At 47.8% G+C, this 12,351-nt stretch overlaps 2 protein-coding genes and 1 pseudogene across 2 annotated transcripts in view; all 3 read right to left on the reverse strand.

The window, feature by feature from the left end:
- LOC115463701 overlaps nucleotides 1–12,351 on the reverse strand; it is a 750,344-nt pseudogene that overhangs the window by 99,150 nt on the left and 638,843 nt on the right.
- LOC115463714 (zinc finger protein 398-like) overlaps nucleotides 1–12,351 on the reverse strand; it is a 338,371-nt gene that overhangs the window by 77,516 nt on the left and 248,504 nt on the right. The gene's annotated exons all lie outside the window — the stretch shown is intronic.
- IGFBPL1 (insulin like growth factor binding protein like 1) overlaps nucleotides 7,618–12,351 on the reverse strand; it is an 84,733-nt gene continuing 79,999 nt past the window's right edge. The window contains exon 5 of the mRNA XM_030194432.1: nucleotides 7,618–8,408. The gene's annotated coding sequence lies outside the window, so the exon portion shown is untranslated. The remainder of the gene's footprint in view (nucleotides 8,409–12,351) is intronic.

The following is a 12,351-nucleotide window of genomic DNA, read 5'->3' on the forward strand; positions in this document are numbered from 1 at the left end:
CTACCTTCATGCAGAAATCCAGTAGGTCTAGAGAAGCCAGGACCACATGAGTGTGGTAGAGAAAAAATGAAGAAACCAGCAATGTGGTGGTGGTAGTGGTGGTGGTGGTGGGTGGGGGGGAAGATAGATGATACTTGATAGTGAAGGAAGAAAAAGTGATGGATGTTGCTTGAAAGGGGAAGGACTGGATGCAAAAAGCTGTTTGTCACTGAACCCCTAACCTGGTAAAGGGGAGAACAGCTAGATCAGGGAAGTAGAAAAGAGAAGTATGTTGATCTGGGAAAAGGAAAGAGCAAGAGAAATGGTATGATGCTGGATGTAGGGAAAGAGGCAGAGGGGTAGTGTTGGTTAGAGACAGAGCGAGAAAGTGTGATGCTAGGGAGACAGAGGGTGTGAAGAGGAGAGATCCTTAACTGTGTGTGGGGGGGGGGGGGGGGGGAGAAACAGTAAGGAGATGCAATTAATCTTGTAATTACAAACTTTAAATGTGATTGAGCAATTGACATTTTTAATTGACATGCAGCTCTATAAGAATTATATGCTAGGACTGCAAATTCCCTAAGCCAAAGGAGGAATGGACCACCTAGAAAAATTATACCAGTGAGCTGCTGTCACAGGCTTCCAGGGTTACCTAAGTGTCATCAGATCCAAATATGCAGGAGGTGCTGAAATATGAAAGTAAACACAAGTCATTAGTACAGAGTTCTGTAGATTTAATAAGGAAAGCCCCCAGTACCATCCTTACAAAATTGTTGCATGCCAGGTGATATCCTACTTGATCAAATACTCAGAAAGATCCCCTTTAGCAAAGGCAGACTTGTTCAATCAGCATCATTAAAAATCTACTATTATATACATAAATGCAGCAACAGAATTTGTAAAGGAAGACAAAGCTCTTCCAAAGAGTTAGATCAGCAAATGAGGAAAAGCAAGTGTCAAATGCAGAAGTACAAGCGGTACTTCGGGAACCACTGAAGTAAACTGGATGCATTAGTGATTAAGGAAAGGTGAAGAGAATTGCAGTCTAGGACAACAAATTATTGCCAATATGTTGCATACAAGTTCCATACCCTTTTTCAGTCCTTGATCATGCCCTAATTTCACTTTCCCTTCTTGAGATAGACAAGAAAAAAAAGGAGAACCCAAACCTGACAAACATGTACACAGTATCAAAAGGAGTGAGGCAGAAAAGATGAGGATTCCAAGATCTGTGTGTAGGGCCTTTAATACAGACAGTAATAACATATTAAGCCTTTAGTGTCCAATGTTCCTGTAATAAGCCATATGGGAACAGATTGATGGGGAACATTGGACACTAATTAAAGGTCCTACACATTGAGATCTTGGAATCCTCATCTTTTTTGCTGTTCTTGAGATGGTGATTAGAACTGCACACACATAGCATAGAGTGCTAGTTGTATTAAGTTTTTTTTTTTTTATTCCTTTAAGGGCTCCCAACAGTCTGCCTTTTTGGTTACTGCCACTCACTGAGATTAGTGTATTATCCATGACACCTAGACACTTTGCACTTGCCCACATTAAAATTCATCTGTCTTTACAGCCTCCCAAACCCTCCTGAAATTTCTACAAGAGGTATAAAGTTAAGATCCCAGAACCAATACATGCAGTAGGCCTAGGAAAGTGGAACAAGGATGTGATCTAAGCTGAGAGGGGAAGGGCAGAAGCCAGGTGACAGCAGTAAATAGATGGGGAGATAACTGATGTTTTCTTATTTTAGCAGCTAAAAATGTGTGTTCTGTTATCTAGATTTGAGTTGTTAGGGTACGATGAAGCTAACTGCAAATATACTTATGAATTAAAACAAGCCCATTGGAAAATTAGGTTCTTACCTTGGTAATTTTCTTTCCTTTAGTCATAGCAGATGAAGCCATTACGTATGGGTTATGTCCATCAACCAGCAGGGGAGATAGAGAGCACTCAAACTTTCACAGTGCCCTCTTGGCCAGCTAGCTCCACTGCCTCTTCAGTATTTGAAGCTTCCAAAGCAGTATGGCAAACCGCAATGGGAATCACAAGAGCTTTCCTCACAGCGAACGATGGCCCATCACAAGGGCATGAACTCATAAAGGAGGGAATGCACATCCTCCTGGAGGGATTAAACTCATCCTCCTTATTGTATAAGTGGAGGGGAACACACGCGCCTCCTGGAGGGAATCACACATCCTCCCAACACACTGGAGGGAATGAACTCATCCTCCTATTTATAGAACTGGAGGGGAACACACGCGCCTCCTGGAGGGAATGAACACATCCTCCTAAATTTAAACTGAACATGAATCCTGAAGATTGTTTTCCAACTTTCTCCCAAGGAAGGAACTTCAGGAAATTAGAACAGAACCTGAAAAACAGATTCACAGCATACAGACAATCATACAGGGAGGGCTCATGGCTTCATCTGCTATGACTAAAGGAAAGAAAATTACCAAGGTAAGAACCTAATTTTCCCTTCCTTGTCATCAAGCAGATGAAGCCATTACGTATGGGATGTAACAAAGCAATCCCTAGATAGGGTGGGAACAAGCCACACCACGCGCTAGCACTTGTGCACCAAAACGCGCATCCCTCCTGGCAGCCACATCCAGCCTGTAATGTCGGGCAAAGGAGAGCTTAGAAGCCCATGTTGCTGCACTGCATATCTCTTGAAGAGAGAGTGCTCCAGTTTCAGCCCAAGAGGAAGAAATCGCTCTAGTAGAATGTGCCTTAAAGGCTACAGGCGGAACCCTGCCGGCCAGCAGATAAGCTGAAAAGATAGTTTCTTTGAGCCAGCGGGCAATAGTGGCTTTAGATGCTGGAGACCCTCTGCGAGAACCGGATAGCAAAACAAACAGATGATCAGAAGTCCTGAAAGAGTTAGTAACTCGCAGATACTGCAGCAGAGTCCTGCGCACATCCAAAAGGTGCAGCTGCCCAAAAGATTCTGGAAACTCTTCCTCTGAAAAAGAGGGCAATAAAGGAAGGCACGGTCCGAACCGTGACTCCGGACTCTGAAAATTGCAGAAATGGGTCTCTACAGGACAGCGCCTGGAGCTCTGACACCCGTCTCGCCGAGGTAATGGCCACCAGAAAAACGGCCTTCAGTGTCAAGTCTTTCTCCGATGCTCACCGAAATGGCTCAAAAGGAGATGCCTGCAGGGTTTTCAAAACTAGCCCCAGGTTCCAAGCTGGACAGGGTGTTCGCACTGGAGGTCGGAGCCGAAGCACCCCTCTAAGAAACCGTGCCACATCTGAGTGAGCAGCCAAAGACACGCCTTCCACCTTACCACGAAGGGAGGCCAACGCTGCCACCTGCACCCGCAGGGAATTATAGGCCAAGCCTTTTTGTACACCTTCCTGCAAAAAGTCCAGAATCGGCGAGACAGGAGCCCGCATTGGAACAATGGCTCTGGAAGCACACCAAGACTCAAACAGGCACCAAATCCTGGCATAAGCCACGGAAGTGGACCGCTTGCGGGCTTGCAGGAGAGTGGAAATAACTTTATTGGAATAACCTTTATCCCTCAATTGCGCCCTCTCAATAGCCATGCCGTAAGACCAAAGCGGCCGGCGTCCTCCATGGCTACTGGTCCCTGAGTCAACAGGTTCGGTACCAGAGGTAACGGCAGAGGAGCCTCCAGGAGCATCTGTCGGAGGTCTGCATACCAAGGTCTCCTTGGCCAATCCGGGGTGATGAGGACCACTTCTCCTGGGTGCAGCCGAATCCGCAAGAGCAGGCGCCCTATCAAGGGCCATGGGGGAAACACATAAAGTAGACCCGGAGGCCAGGGTTGAGCCAAGGCATCCAACCCCGCTGAGCGAGGATCTCTCCGTCTGCTGAAGAAGCACAGGACTTTGGTATTGGCACTTGTCGCCATTAGATCCATCACGGGCTTGCCCCATTTGGCACAGATCTGCAGGAATACTTCGTCTGCCAGATTCCATTCTGCTGGATCGATCTGATGCCTGCTCAGATAATCGGCCTGCACATTGCTCTGACCTGCAATATGAGCTGCCGACAGACACTGAAGATGCAGCTCGGCCCAGTGGCAAATCAGTTCGGCCTGCGCGGCTAGTGCTCTGCACCTTGTTCCGCCTTGTCGATTTATATAGGCCACCGTTGTCGTGTTGTCCGACATCACTCTGACAGCCAATCCTTCCAGGGTCACTTGAAAGGCCAGAAGCTCCTGAAACACCGCTTTCAACTCTAGGCGGTTGATGGACCACTCCGACTCCTCGGGTGTCCATAGACCCTGGGCATGCTTCCCCTTGCAGTGTGCGCCCCAGCCCTTCAGGCTGGCATCTGTTACCACTAGGCACCAAACGGGGAGCGTCAGCGGCATTCCTCGCCGCAGCATGCTGTCCGAGAGCCACCACTCCATGCTGAGACGGGCCGCAGGGAGCCAAGTAAGTCTGCATTGGTAATCCTGAGAAATAGGAGACCATCTCCGGAGTAGGGAATACTGTAGAGGTCTCAGGTGCACTCTCGCCCAGGGTACCACTTCCATCGTGGCTGTCATCGATCCCAGCAGCTGGACAATGTCCCAAGCTCGCGGGCGGGGCATCCTCAGGAGCAGACGGACCTGATTCTGAAGCTTGCACCGCCTTAGCTCGGGTAGGAACACATAGCCCGAGACTGTGTCGAACCTGGCCCCCAAAAACTCTAGAGATTGTGAAGGGGACAGGTGACTTTTGGCCATATTGACGACCCAGCCTAGAGATTGCAGTACTGAGACCACTCTGGCTGTAGCTTGTAAGCTCTCTGTTGCAGAGTCTGCTCTGATGAGCCAGTCGTCTAGGTAAGGGTGAACCCTGATACCTTCTCGCCTGAGAAAAGCAGCTACTACCACCATTACCTTCGAAAAGGTTCGGGGAGCTGTGGCGAGGCCAAAAGGCAAGGCCCTGGACTGGAAATGTTTTCCCAACACCGCAAACCTCAGAAACTTCTGGTGCGGGGGCCAAATCGGAATGTGCAAGTAAGCTTCTTTCAGGTCTAGAGACGTGAGAAACTCTCCTGTCTGAACCACCGCAATGACGGAGCGCAGGGATTCCATGTGGAAATGCCGCACTCTCAAGGACTTGTTCACTTCTTTTAAGTCCAGAATAGGGCGAAAGGACCCACCTTTTCGCGGCACCACAAAGTAGATGGACTATCGGCCGCAGCCTTGCTCGGCGGGAGGCACCGGGGTCACTGCCCCTAACTAAATCAGACCTTGTAAAGTCTCCTCCACCGCCGCCCGTTGACGGCAGAACCGCATCGGGACTCCACAAACACGTCTCTTACTGGGGCGTTGAATTCTATTCTGTATCCATCTCTGATCAGGTCCAGAACCCACTGATCTGAGGAAATCTTGGCCCACTCCTCGACAAAGAGGGAAAGCCGTCCTCCGATGGCAGGCATCGAGGAGAGGGCCGGCGCACCATCATTGAGAGGGTCGCCCCTGAACTCCTGGTCTTGAGCCACCAGCTGCGGAACGCTTGTCCGAACTAAAGGAGTTCCTCTGCTGACCACGGGCAAGTGAAGTGAACCCAGCAGAACGCCCCGGGCGGTACCTTCTAGCTTCACGGAAGCGAGGTCTGTACGAGGAGTGGACCGCCTGGCCCTTAGAGGAAGGCCTCTGCCTATCTTCGGGCAAGCGCTGGGGTTTTGGATCACCCAGGCCTTTCACAATTTTCTCTAACTCCTCACCAAATAGGAGAAGTCCTTGAAAAGGCAACTTCACCAACCTTTGCTTAGAGGCCATGTCCGCTGCCCAGTGTCGTAGCCACAGACGACGGCGAGCCGCCACTGCTACTGCCATTTGTTTAGCCGAAGCTCTGACAAGGTCATAAAGGGCATCAGCCAGAAAGGACAAGGCCACCTCCATCCGCGGAGCCACATCCAAGAAGGGCTCCGCTCCATCTCCGGGCTGAGCCACTGCCTGTTGCAGCCAAGCTAGGCAGGCTCTCACAGCATAACAGCTGCATGCAGTCGCCCGAACAGTGAGACCTGCAATTTCAAAGGACCATTTCAACGCTGTTTCCAGCCTACGGTCTTGAACATCCTTCAGGGCAACACCTCCTTCAACAGGGAGGGTAGTTCTCTTTGTCACTGCAGTGACTAGGGCATCCACTGTAGGCATTTGAAAATGAGCCATATGTCCCTCACGCAGAGGGTATAACTGCCCCATAGCCCTGGAAACTCTCAAAGGTCCCTCGGGGTCAGCCCACTGAGCCGAAACAAGCTCTAGGATGGAGTCATGCAAAGGGAAGGCCCGAGCAGCTTTCTTGGTACTAGCCATCCTGGGATTACCCGAGGAGGCCATGCCACTGTCAGGGTCTTCAATCGAGAGGGCCTGCAGGGTATCTGAAATAAGCGCTGGCAGCTCATCACGGTGGAAAATCCTCACCGCGGAGGGATCATCCAGATCCTGTGGTAAATCCGCACCTGACTCTGGTTCCTCAGACCAAGAACGTCTGTCAGAGTTCTCCGAATCCTCACACCCCGACCACGGGGGGGAAAAAGGTGCACCACAATCTGAAGGGGAATTAACCCTTCTGCGCTTATCTTTAGGCCAAGCATCCGGGAAAAAAAGCCTCACTGGGCAGTCCCAGGCCAGAATCCATCGGGGGGGCAATCAGAGGAGCCTCAGGCGACCCTTGAGGAAGGGCTCTTTTCATCATGTATGCTTTATGCAGCAAAAGCACAAAATCCGGGGAGAAAATCTCACCCTGGGCACCCAAATCCTGTCCGGTGCTAGCCACTCCTGAAATAACCTCATCTTGAGGTGCCCCACCCGGCTCAGGTCTCTCCGTGTCCACGGAGGCCGCGCCATGCGGTGTAAGCAAAATGGCGCCTGCTGCCAGCTCAGAGCGGGAAGAAACATCGCTCGCCATGCTCGGGCCGGCTCCTACGCCAATACAGCACGATTTACAGAGCCCTGCTGCTGATTTGCGCTTGCCACAAGTGGAACAGCGCTTTACATTGTCCGCAGCCATCGTCGAAAAACGGCGGTAAAATCCAAAATGGCGGTTTCGCGCCAAAATCGCCCCGATCGCGGGCCCACCCCGGAGGAGTTGGAAAACACTCTTACCTCAAAGGATCTAGTGTACAACTACGATCCTGCTGAAAATCAGGTCAAAAACCTCTGTTCCAGCGTCTCTGCGTTTAAAAACGCGACGCGACTTTTTATTTTTATTTTTTTAAGCTGTGAGGAAAGCAGAGGTATTGAAGACTCCGGAGGCTCAGATGAGTGGGAAAGGCAGGGAAAGGGCGAACCTATATGCCTGCATCCACTGTTGGTGGGTAAGGACAGGGAAAACAAGGCAATATGTCCACATCCACGGAGGTATGGGTAAGGCAGGGAAAGGGCTAACCTATGTGCCTTTAAAGTGAAGCTGCTATAGCCTCCAACACCCCGGTTAACAACTGGCAAGCCAGGAACCACCTCCCGGTTAGATTTTTCTGGAGCTCGAACAAGCTGCAGCCACCCTGCTAAGGGAGATAGAGAATACTGAAGAGGCAGTGGAGCTAGCTGGCCAAGAGGGCACTGTGAAAGTTTGAGTGCTCTCTATCTCCCCTGCTGGTTGATGGACATAACCCATACGTAATGGCTTCATCTGCTTGATGACAAGGAAATGGTATTAGCTGAAGGTAATCTCTGAAATAACTGACTGGAGATAAGTAGGTTGTTTCTCACATTTAGGTATTCCCTTTTAGTATTGTAAGCTCATTCAAGCAAAGCCTTGTTTTATCTGACATTTAACATCTTCAGCATTTGAAAGGCAGGCTAAAATCCTGAACTAGGCTCTACCTCCTGTTGATAACGATTAGGACTCATTCTATACTGAATTAGAATACCCTGTGTATGTCCCATAGAATTTTCAGTAACCACAAATATAAATTAGAAATATGCATGAAATACCCCCTGAACTATTTGTTCCATGCTGGTCAGAAAAGAGCTAGTTTGTAAACAGTGCCTGCTCTGTCCAGTCTAGCCTCCCCTCCTGCTTATGGCTCACTGCCCTTGAGTTGTGGGGTTAGAGTAGAAGACTTGTCTCAGGAACACAAGTCAATAGTGCAGAACTCTGTAGATTAACTTACGGAAGCCCCCAGTACTGTCCTCCCAAAATTGTTGCACTCCAGGTGAGATCCTGCCACAGTTCAGTCAACTCAGCAAGATCCCTTTTCAGCGAAATAAGACAGCTGGGTCAGATTTTTTTTTTTTATTTTGTTCACAATAAAAAGATTAGTTTTACTGAGCATTAACTGCTGTCTAGCTTTCATCTTCACTCAGGGTCAGTTTGTCAAAGAGATACTCTCCCATGCCCTCTTCTGCTGCCTTCAGCCTCCTCAGGTTGGTTAGGTGGTCTCCCAGCTTCTTGATGACCTTCACCTCTTTCTCCAGGAAACAGAACTCCAGGAAGTCACAGAACTGTCCAGAATTAGAACAGAAGAAATGGCTTAGAATCACACAATATGGTACCTCCACCCCATTCAGCCCCTGCAGTTCTTGGCGATCAATAGCCCAGGAACATTCAATTGAAAGACTGCAGTTCTATACACAGTGCACTCTTAATGTCCGCAACTTTAAAAAAAAAAATTCTATCCCACCTTTCAGCTAGGCAGGCTACAATAAACTAATTAGGTGACTAAACCAGTGGAGTAGCCAGATCTGACATTTTGGATGGGCCCAGAGCTAATATGGGTAGGCACTATGTATATAGGTACATGTCGTGTTTTATGGGATAGTCTAAATAATGCTTTAGTGTGCACTTGATGACAAAATTATCTGCCCAATAGATGTCCTGCATCAACATAAACCACATACATACTTTATAGAACACAGAAATTTTTAAATAAATTTAAAAATGTCAATCCTGCACTATCCCACAATTCTAGGTAGGTTACAACTGTTACAAACATAACATTTCACTAGAAGAAACCTCTCACAAAAGCACACACCACCCAACCAATTGCACACCCAAAGCTTCAGAGTATCTTTGTGTCTGTAAATGGACAGAAAAGCAGCAGGTATGTATACGCATACCTGTGTAATTGGTAGCTTTAAATGTGCTATTGGCTAAATAGTGTATGCTGTAGCTGGCACCCCTAGGAGAGGTCTCTTCTATCTTCTGATTAATTTTGTATAGAACATACAGAAAAAATTGCATATTAATTACTGGACAAGCAACACTTAAACTTGACAAGACATAAGTCTACTATAATGGCAAACATCTAAATACACATCACAGTATCCTGTAAAAATAATTACAGCAATGGCACATATCTTTCAAACTTTGCTTTATAAGAAACGTAATTGCATAATTAAATTGTGTTAAAAACCACCTTTTCTAAAATGGCAAATTGGACATCGGCATAAAATTACTTGACAGATCTGTCATAGTCCACAGCTAAGATGTTTCCTCTTAGAGTTATCCATAGAAAAAAATGTATTCAAATTCTGGTAGGATCTCGGTAATGGCAATACAAAATCCCTTCACTGCCAGATTCTTTGTTAAAAGTAACACTAAGTCTTATGAAGATGGTTCTTAGAGCCTATGTAGCAAACCTTAACACCAATTCTGAACACACAAATACCAATAACTGTACCTTAAAAAGGCAGAATGAATATACACTACAGCAATACAGGTCCCATTGGAAAAACCCACATGCTAGCAGAATCTCTGACCTCAGTCACATGCAGATCAACCCTCATCACAGTAAAGGGCCAAAAATTTGATAATGTTCTGTGGCCTGGCATCAGCCTGCAGAGATGCCAAGTTATCTAGTTCCAGGCTGGAGATTTTGGGTTCATCTTAACTGTTGTTGTAATCTGCCTTAGGAAGCCTGGTATTATAAAGAAGGAATATACTGAAATTAAATTGAATTAAAATGAAACTCTCCTTTCATTGGGGCATATGGAATCATATCTTCACCTCATCTCTTTTGTACAAATGGATTATTCTGTTTTGAGCATGTTTCAGGGACAAGTGGTTTTCATAAGTCAAAATAATAAAAATAAATATAAATATTGTCTTTTATGCAGATCTCTCATTTGTTTAAATATAACTAAGTGGCCTTTAAGTCCCTCATGTATGTACTACAAAGGAACACCATTCCCACATCCCTACAATAATGCATACAAACGGTACTTTCTGGCCTCATGGCCATCTCTATGACATCATCTGTACCAATGGATTGTCACCCCCCTCCCCCCCCATGAGCGGTGTGCGTGTGTGCTATTTGAATTCCAAATGAATTTGTGTGCTGAAGGCAAGAAGGGCCATTCTCTGACTCCTGCTGTACAAACTTATATATTGCAGAAGATTCGGCATCCACAGGGACCTGGAGTCCCTGCGCAGGAGGTTCCGGTGCGTACGCCGCGAGAGCCCGGAGATCATCAGGGCAGTGCAACAGCGCCTGAGGGCTCGGCGTAAGTATCAAAAACAGGATACTTGTACTCATTTGTAAATGTATTTATTGAATAATGCAGATGTACTGTAGAATATCAGTTTCCATGTGGCTAATAGGCAACTAGTAAGTCATAACACCTCTGTCCCAGATCAAGGCCTCAGGTTGCAGGTGCCCTCCCATGAGTGTGGCTGTAAGTTCCAACGAACCTCCTCTGAGATGAATGAGATGACATGCCTCACTTTAGTATCCCCCTTTCTGGGTTGGGTGGATACTATTTCCTGGTAGTCCTGCCTGAGGTCCTACTTTAAGTGGATGTCATTGCCTCATATTATGTGCAACCCCCCCCCCCCAAAAAAAAAAAAAAACAATACAAAGAACAAAAACCGGTCAGCAAACCCTAGTCACATATCATAATGCTAACATGCTGGTCACCAATGAGTGTGGTCTGCCAACATGTCCTGTGTGTTCTGTGTCAGCGCAGCTTCCAGGGTTCCCTGTCATGTCATCTGATGCATCTCAGTCCCCATGGGTATAGGCCACGCCTCACCACACCTTTCCTCATCCCCAGCCTCAGGCCACCCAGCTCCTGCACTATGCAAGCCATGTTGGATGTGCTGATCTCAACCACACTCCTTTTACATACACAGGGCTCCAGCAGCAGCAGGAGGAGGAGGCGGCCGAGGAGGGCCAGCAGGCGGAGGAGGAGGAGGCGGCCGAGGAGGGCCAGCAGGCGGAGGAGGAGGAGGAGGCCGAGGAGGGCCAGCAGGAGGAGGAGGAGGGGGTCCTTATAATCGATGAGGCCATTATGGAGGAGCCCTCACCACCTGCAGCTCCAGCCCTGCGCCTCCTGCAGCAGCTGGTAGATGGCCAGAACCAGGTGCTGCAGGAGCTCGCAGCCATAAGGCAGGGTAATGAGCAGCTCCACAGGCCACCGAGGGTGCTTCTGGTGCTGCTCATTACCCTGCTACAAAGGGCACTACACACAGGGCATGGCCGCCCTTGAAAGACTTTGGGGGGTTGGGGGGGATTTGTAGGGTTGGGGGGGGGATTTGTAGGGTTGGGGGGGATTTGTAGGGTTTGGGGGGGGAATTGTGTCCCCATTTTTCAATAAATATATGTGTTCTATACTGCATATAACAGGGTGCGTGTGTCTGTACCTTGTGCATTACATATTATCAAATGCTGGTGTTGATGTGAGAGGAGGCAGCAATATGCATTGCATGAAATGTGAAGTGTGAAAGAGAAATTTGATGCATATCTGTGATAATCTGCATGGCCGTATGTGCGGGGGGGGGGGGGGGGGGAGGCTGTGTGGCCATTACTGTTGAGGAACACAAATGGCCATCCAGCCTCTCTCCCTCCCCCTTACCATAGAGCCCCACAGCACAGAGTGCTGTAAATAATAGATTTGTTGTCTAGCACTTGTGATCTGCCAAGTAGAAACTTGCAGATAACCCTAGGTAGCACATAGACGATGTTTGCTCTCTGATCACCAGACATCCTTACCCACAACCACACCACATTGGTGGTGGCCACCAAGGAGCTACAAGCAGCTGGGTCATCTTTTCACATTCAATGCATCAACAATGGTATATAGTGATGAGGACAAAAGGGAAAACAATGGAAAAAACATTAGATGGATGGTTACTTCAGCACAATTGCAATATAATACAACAGGTACAGAAGGGCACAGGCTAGTGGGACATAAATATGTTTTAAAATATTTGGCTCACATTTTTCAGTAGTAGCTCAAGGTGAATTACATTCACGTATTCTGGTTATTTCTCTGTCCCAGGATGGCTCTAACTTTGTACCTGAGGCAATGGAGGGTTAAGTGACTTGCCCAAGATCACAAGGAGCAGCAGTGGGAATTGAACTAGCAATCTTTGGATTACAAGGCTGGTGCTCTAACCACTAGGCCACTGCAGCCACCAGGCTGTAGCCATCTGTAAGTAATTTGG

Source organism: Microcaecilia unicolor, chromosome 2 (genome assembly GCF_901765095.1).
Source record: "Microcaecilia unicolor chromosome 2, aMicUni1.1, whole genome shotgun sequence".
Lineage (NCBI taxonomy): Eukaryota > Metazoa > Chordata > Amphibia > Gymnophiona > Siphonopidae > Microcaecilia > Microcaecilia unicolor.